Source organism: Pinus tabuliformis, chromosome X (genome assembly GCF_031772625.1).
Source record: "Pinus tabuliformis cultivar Carrire ecotype Pingquan chromosome X, CPIR1, whole genome shotgun sequence".
Lineage (NCBI taxonomy): Eukaryota > Viridiplantae > Streptophyta > Pinopsida > Pinales > Pinaceae > Pinus > Pinus tabuliformis.
In genome coordinates, this window is record NC_142308.1 from 1,726,587,938 (window position 1) to 1,726,595,807 (window position 7,870).

The following is a 7,870-nucleotide window of genomic DNA, read 5'->3' on the forward strand; positions in this document are numbered from 1 at the left end:
TCGTAAATTACCCATTTGACCATATCTGTGTATGGTATAATCTTTGGTCTCGCAGCTATTTGGTGTAGGAATGAACATGCTGTTTCGAAATATGACGTGTTAGATGACTCCTGAGCATCAGACATGGCCTTTGTTACTATTGGCATGGGTTTCTCTTCTTCTAACAATTTATACATGGCCTTCCATGTGAAGGTTCCTCCATCCTTGCTGCATGTGGTAAAAGAGAAAAGAGACACCATGTCTGATTTCTCAGATGCAGTCACCTTTCCCTTCTTCACCATTGTTTCTAACAATGTTCTTTGCAGAGGTTTCCGGAAATGGAGAAAAATGGAAGTTATCGGATAAACACAAGTGAGATTGACAGTGAGAATAAATGATACCGTTAACCTCAAAAATGTGACAAGAAAGGAGCTTTTAATTGAAATGAAGATGAAACGATATTGTATCACGTTGACCTTCTCTTTAACATAAATGCCATTAAATTCATTAAATATCCGCTAAGGTCTCTTATCATTGCCTTTATTACTCATTAAACGACCGCATCACAAATGGGAAGGAAAAACTTAAGGTGGTGGGTTTAAATTGCGAGAACGCCGATTTTTTGTGATTGTGATAAGATTATCGCAATATTGCAAATCACACTATCGCAATTTTGGTTGTGCGCTTTCCTAGAGTTTTTAATATTCTGTGGGATGCGAGATGTGAGATAAGCAACATATTCTTTATCGTTTAGAGCGTAGTTTGTAATTATTTCATAAAGTTATTTTCACTACATGCCGGACATAACTTACAATTTATAACATTTGCTTCTATTGGGTCCGGGTTTTATTGCACTTCGCAAGCTCGCACAGTTCATAAGATTGGGCTTTTAGGTAAATTGATGCGATGTGATAAGATTGACTCATTCTATCGCAATATTGCATCTTGCATGTTACTACATGCTTTGTAAGTTGCATCCTTTGTGAATGCCGATATGTGATTGTGATAAGCGCTTCATTTTATAGGAAATGCCTTAAGTCTTAGCTTTGAATGAAAAGTCTAATTACGTCTAAGTTAAATGCGGTCCAGCAGTATGCGTAAAGGCAAAAATTGCTAGTCTTAGAGAGTTTTGACTTGATATCTTGATTTATTTCTAAAGGTTTTAAAAGAGGGCGCTTAAGTGCTAAATATTTCTTGGAGGGTTTTTTACTAAAGGGTCCCAATTTACTAATAGAACATTAGCTATTAAATCAATAAATGGGGGGGTTTTTGAAAAACAAAACACATTCCAAAATTCAAAGGGAAATAGGGAAGACCCAAGAAACCATGTCATGACGTTTCACCTGTGGTGTTCATCCAATAGTATCATAGATGATACTATTCGATTACGATAATTTTGACGCACCCTTAGCTCCCTAACTAAAAAATTCCTCAAATTCTTCTAGCTCTTGGTTCATCATGACTCAGGGTTGGAACTCCTCACCCACTTCAAACAAACACCCGCTACACACATATCAGATCATATCCATGAATGGTGGAAACGTTCTAGCTTGTGTAAAGCATAGTTTGAAGGTAAATCCCTCAAATTATCTTTGATATCCCTCACATTGGAAGTTTAAAAATACGTGGAAAATTCATCCCCACGTAATGGGGAAGAAGCCATCAACAAAGGTCAACAATTAGAGCTTATATACACCCAGTCTAGGTATATCTATTATTTGCTTCCAAATGCCCCACACTTGTAGACTTATAAAGAGACAAGAGGTGCATCCAGTACTACTAATGGATTGATAGGTCCATAACCAAAAATCAACCTAGCAACACCTACTAGTACCCTAGATACTCGTTTAATGGCTAAGCATTTGATTCTATGAAAAACACACCACCACCACAGCATAGAGGATACTACCCCGGTAAACCCATGTAGATGTAGAATATGGCTAGTAGGTTTAACCAATATCAAACCCTACATGTAGGCCCATACCCTCCCCCACAACGAAACCAATAATCCTTTAGGAATATAGAAGAAATGTCCTCTTCCCAGAATCCATATACCAATCAGGGACAAGGAAATCAATATTCTCGTTTCCCACCACAACAATAGAATAACCCACCTGCGCAAATTAATGCAAGAGTTAATCTATTGCAACGTTCTCTCACTCAACAACATTAATTAAAGGATAAATTCAACTGAGCTGATCGACCTAATGTTGGTAAGAAAAAACCAAAGAGAGAACCAAAGGGAGAGCTTGAATAAGGGGAAACAATCATCAGAGACCCCTGTAGGCACCAGAAAGGGGAAAACTTAACTAGAATCAAAACCAAAGGTCAACCAATAAAAACCCACACAGGAAAAATAAGAACACAAGTCTATAGACTAATCATTCATGTTCCATCTGCAAGGAATACAATCATTATACCCATCATTGTCCTAAACTCCTTGAGTTGAAAAGGATACAAGACAATAGGGGGGAGGGAGGACAACAGACTACAATAATGCATGATCCTTCCCCCATCATGGAGAGGTTAACACTCAACAACAACTATCCCATCCACATCCCTCTGGATGAAACCCCCATATTAATTCTAATCATGACATTTTCATGACAGGAGAAGACATTCTCTTGCAGAAAAAAAATAGAAGTTATGAAGCTCCCCTAGAACCCAACCCATTCACCTCAACCACTACAACACCTATAGCATCATTTACCATCCCATGATTTCCCATAAAACCCATGCCAAAGATGGCCAAAGGACCTTTACGATAAACATGGCATAACTCAAAAGATGCTCATAGCTACAACATAGTCGACAACTTAACACAATCTCCCTCAACTATGCTAGCATTAAGTTCCTACAAACATTCCCAACCCAATAGAAATCCCTACTTACCGCTCTAGGTGCTATCAACCTGAACGATTCTTGATTAATGGTCTTTAACTTGGATAAAGCTATCCCACGACTACCATTAGCCGTTGCTTTTCAAATCCCAGTCTCAATCCAAAATATCACCATACATCATTGCATTATCAACAAAGGGGCACCCACATGTGTAATGTCCAAATTTGTTTGGCAGAAATTGGGATCCCTTGAACTCAAACCTTCTGACATCACTCTTAGAGCGTACGACGAGCTCCCTTCAACTCCCATAGGACTATACCAAGGTGTTCTAGTACAACTGGCCGACAAAACCATGCTACTAGATATCGAAGTATTGGATGCATAGTTGGATTACAATATCCTATTGCGATGAAGTTACATGTACGAAATGTCAGTAGCTTCCTTGTATGTATTCAAGGTAATGATGTTCCCCCATGATGGAATACTCATTACAATAGATCAATTGACATATTATGATAAGAAGAAATTACCTACACTAGATGGTGTGCTACCTTTTGTCTCATCTTCTCTTGAATGGATCACCACTTACACTGAATTTAGCATAGGCCAATTTAAGCCATCAACACTCCTAGGGACATTCCTCGGAGACCCTCCTGTGATAAAGGAGATTTCTCCAACCACAAGAGCATCGGTTTGCATGATGATTTCATCAAACACCCCCAAGATCAAGAACTAGTTTCAGATACCAACAAAAATGTTGTTACTGATCCTACTTTCTTACCATATGCCATCACTCAAACACCCTTCTTATTCCCCCCACCTGGTTTGTCTCGCACCAAGTCATTGAAACACTCTCAATGCCTAATATTGATATGGCAATACCAGTTTGGTATCTTGCCCCTCAGTCCATGTCAGCAAGCTTAGGTATCACTTCAACAGGTGTCAATCCTATTCCTCCTCAGGATAACACACTATAACAAGCAACGCCTGCACTAACACCAGTCGGTGCCAGAAAAAGGGATAATAAAAAAGGTAAGAAGGTGGAAGCTTCAAACACTCCCTCCTCTAGGGTTCCTAAACCCTGTGCTTTGTGTCAAATAGTTGGGAACCCCACCAATTTGTGCCTAAGGGCATTCAACTAATTGTATCCAATTACCTACGTTTCCCAAGTACCAGACCCAGGCACAAATGTCACACTTGCCATATTTGTGCATGAAATCATCGCGTGCGGTATTTCCCCCATCTTTCTCATTTCTAATCTATGTTGGGATTCATGCGGTGATTCATCCATGAGAATTCTAACTTAGTCGGATCATATACCGAACCATCAGATCACACCACACCACAATGGAATCAAGCATCTAGGTCCATTTTAAGTGTGTTTGATGAAAAAATACAGCTAATAGTTCAACAAGGCCCCCATCGTCACATATTTTCTCACCATAATCAATCTAGATCAGGAAAAAAATGACTTAAGGCCACGTGGAAAAAAAGATCACCCCTCACATGTGCCCTATGCGATAAACCCAACCACTTGGTAAATATATGTCATGAATTGGATAAGTTTAATGACATATTTCACTTAATGGTCCAAATTCCACAAATCCATCTCTCCAATCAAGAGAAAATCACACGCTATTATTGTCGCATCCTCTCTCAATCACATCATATGAGGAATTGTCATTACCTTCCATGTTTTCGCGCAACGAGAGAAACATTAAAGAAAACCCACACAATGAAGTCATAGCACACCGATACTAAGATCCAGAGATGGCTACCACCCCAAGGTTCCCATCTCATGATGTCAACCAGGAGTCATCATCTCATCCTATGAGAAATTCTAGCACCCACACTATCTATTTGGTTAATACTAGTCTGGTGTGCAGTGTTTGCACCAGTACCTCTCATAACACCGAGACATGTCATATGTTACAAACATTCCGACAAATTAGGATTCAACATCAACCTCACAATGAGGAAGATACGTTTTCCCCTAGTACACCAACAAGGCTGCAAGAAATTCCACCCGCTCGTTATCAACCCACCATAATTGAAATTACACCACCACTTAATGATGATAACACACAACATCATATACGATTCATTTCCTCATCCATAGGAACCCTGATTCACATTGTTTGATCATCATGTTTTGGTGTTGAGACTGCAAAACGCACCACACTAGTAATAACACCACCGACGATGCAGACCCTGTTGGGATAGGGCCCCTAGGGTCAGTTTTGGGGTTAGTTAACCCAAGTTTTGTAAAAAGATGTAAAGTCTCCGTGAAATATGGATGCGGAGTGCGTAGGTATATAGGAGTCAAAGGGGTCTTATCCCCTTGTTTTGAGTCAGTTTTAAGATTCTCCCATGGTCCGTGGGCCATGCTATTGTATGGAATAAAGCTATAAATAGTTGAGGCATAACGAGCCTTAAGGATAACTTAGAAGGAACAATTGTGAACTTTGAATGGTTGTAGTTGTTTTGGGTGAGTGCTAAGGAAGGAAGGCTCTGCTTCTTGCACTTAGGCGAGAAGGGGAAGGCTCCTGCAGCTGAGTGTGCAGGACACCTTGGTAAGTTCGCAGCTGAGTGTGCAGGGTAGAAGAGTCTATAATATGAACGTTGAATATCAATAAAGATTGATTTTGAAGAATTATTGTACAATATGAGCACTTATGTTGATTCTATTTATGTTATATTCTGTCGCTCAATGGTATGTTTTCATGAAATAACATATGAATTTTGGGCGAAACAGTTGAATCTATATTATTTATACATGCTTTAAGTAATTATATGTGTTCGTGAAGTTAAGGGTTGATTCTTCTATGTTTTCTAATGAATTGGCTAGATATGCGCGAGATCAAATCTAGGGTTATCCATTGATGCAGAAAAGTAGGTAAATTGCCTTTTTAAGGTCCGCAAAGATTGATCATATACCTTCGTGAAGTTAAGAAGCTATTTTCATAGAGTTGCAGTAGCAGCCCCTAAAAGACTACCAATCTGAGTGAAGGCAGATCTGAGATATAGAAGCTTAAGAACCACTTATCAGATGTTCTTGGATGTAGAAACCTGGTTCTAGCATCCGCCAATACTGGTTCAGGTGAGACTGCAGCCTGCGCTACGTAAGTTGTTGCCAAAAGGACCAGCAGTTAGACTTTTTTGGGTTGGTGTGAACAACTCTGAACCTAGGTCAGGCCCCCTTAAACCAACAAATGGTTCTGTTGCTAGGACCGGGATCTATCTGAGAGATGTGCGATAAATGGTTTCCTACGAAGAAAGAGCTTGTTAACTAGATTGATTAAAAACCACACGTGTTTGCGGCCCAGGAGAACAGAAGCCCTAAATTATCTAAGGCGCAGTGGTTACAAATATTTTTGTACATGGACGAGATCGACGTGTCCTTCTGTTTCTTCCCCAAAGAACTATAGAAGTGGTTATCTAAATTAGATGATAGTAAAGGGACGTAGAGGCTCAAAGGCCCTATAGTGTGGACTCCTAAACTGGTGCGACATCTGGAGGCATCATAAAGCAATCATGCGGGCTATGGATCACTGGGTTAATCACAGGTTGGGCATTTTTGTGATTTATTTCATGATTGATAAGAATATTAGCTATAGCAAAGCGAAGGAAAGGATCTTTAAATGATCGCGAGGTAAGTATTTGAAATCACTGAAGACTTGGATTAAAATGTTGTTATGTGAAAAGAGGCTTAGGCAGTTACCTTGATGTTTGGGGCTATGCGAAGTGGGAGATTCTTTAGAAGAAACAGAGGATCTAGCTGAGAATATAGTCCGCTCATTGAACCCCTTTTAAGTGACGACGAAGGGACGATGCTGACTATGACACAAAGTATAGTTTAGTTAATAACATAGGGTATTCCAAGGATATCTCACCCATCCACTCCTCCTCCACCTCCACCTCTGCCTCATACACCTTCACCTACACCTCCACCTCCACCCCCACCATTCAACATGGAAAACACGATGAAGATGCAAATTTGTAAAGGAACGGGGACCGAAGATCCAAAAAACATTTGGTTTGTTGCATATTTTGTTTCGACAACACAACAGATCACATAATATAATATTAAGAAAGGACAGTTGATTATAGCTTTACAGGACCACACATTAACATGGTATATCAAGTATTGAATCGATAACCCCAACACACCATTGGAAAATACCCAGCTAGCTTTGAATAAGGATTTCAGTAAGCCTAAGTCAGAGGTGCAATCCGTAATTTAATTTAAGGAAATCCGACAGAAGGTCGATGCGACACCTTGGGACTTTGATCAGAGGTTGAAATGCTTGATCAGGCAGACTAATATGCAAATCTCAGATACCCAGCATCGCGACTTGTTTATATCATTGCTCTTACCACATTTAAGAATACATCTTCCACAACAGAAAATAGCAACGCAAGTAGAAGCCTTGTATATCGTGATGAGGCTGGACGCATTGCCTATTCAAGATACGAACCTTGGGGTGCAACAGATTCACTCCCAGCTGGAAATTCTGCACTTGGAGTTGTAGTGCTTGAAGAAAGGAAGGGAAGCTCAACTGGAGGTACACACTGAGATCTAGTGTCTAAAATGTAAGAGCCATGGGCATGATATGGATCATTGCTCAGTCTTTAAGAATTATATTATAGGAGGAGGGTCTATGCCACTGAAACCAGAGAATAATGTTGGGACGAGCACGAGAGCTGCGCTATTTTTTAGATTACATGACATCATGCTACTGATAACTACCATCTATTGTAGAAGTTTGTATAGACCCTCTAACAATTATTTTTCAATTTTTGTAAGTCTGCAGGACACGATGAATTCCATTGTAGGAGTTATGAGTTGATGATGGATAGAATCCCTACCTACAGAATGCAGGCAGAAAACCAGCCTCACGATCAAGGCGTGGGAGCAGTGCGTGGAGGATAACAAGGTCGAGGAAGAGGAAGAGGCGTTGGACCAGGACGAGGACATGGGAAGGTGATATGCTATAATTGAGGTGAAGTAGGGCACTTCACGTGAGATTGTACAAATCCCACACATCCC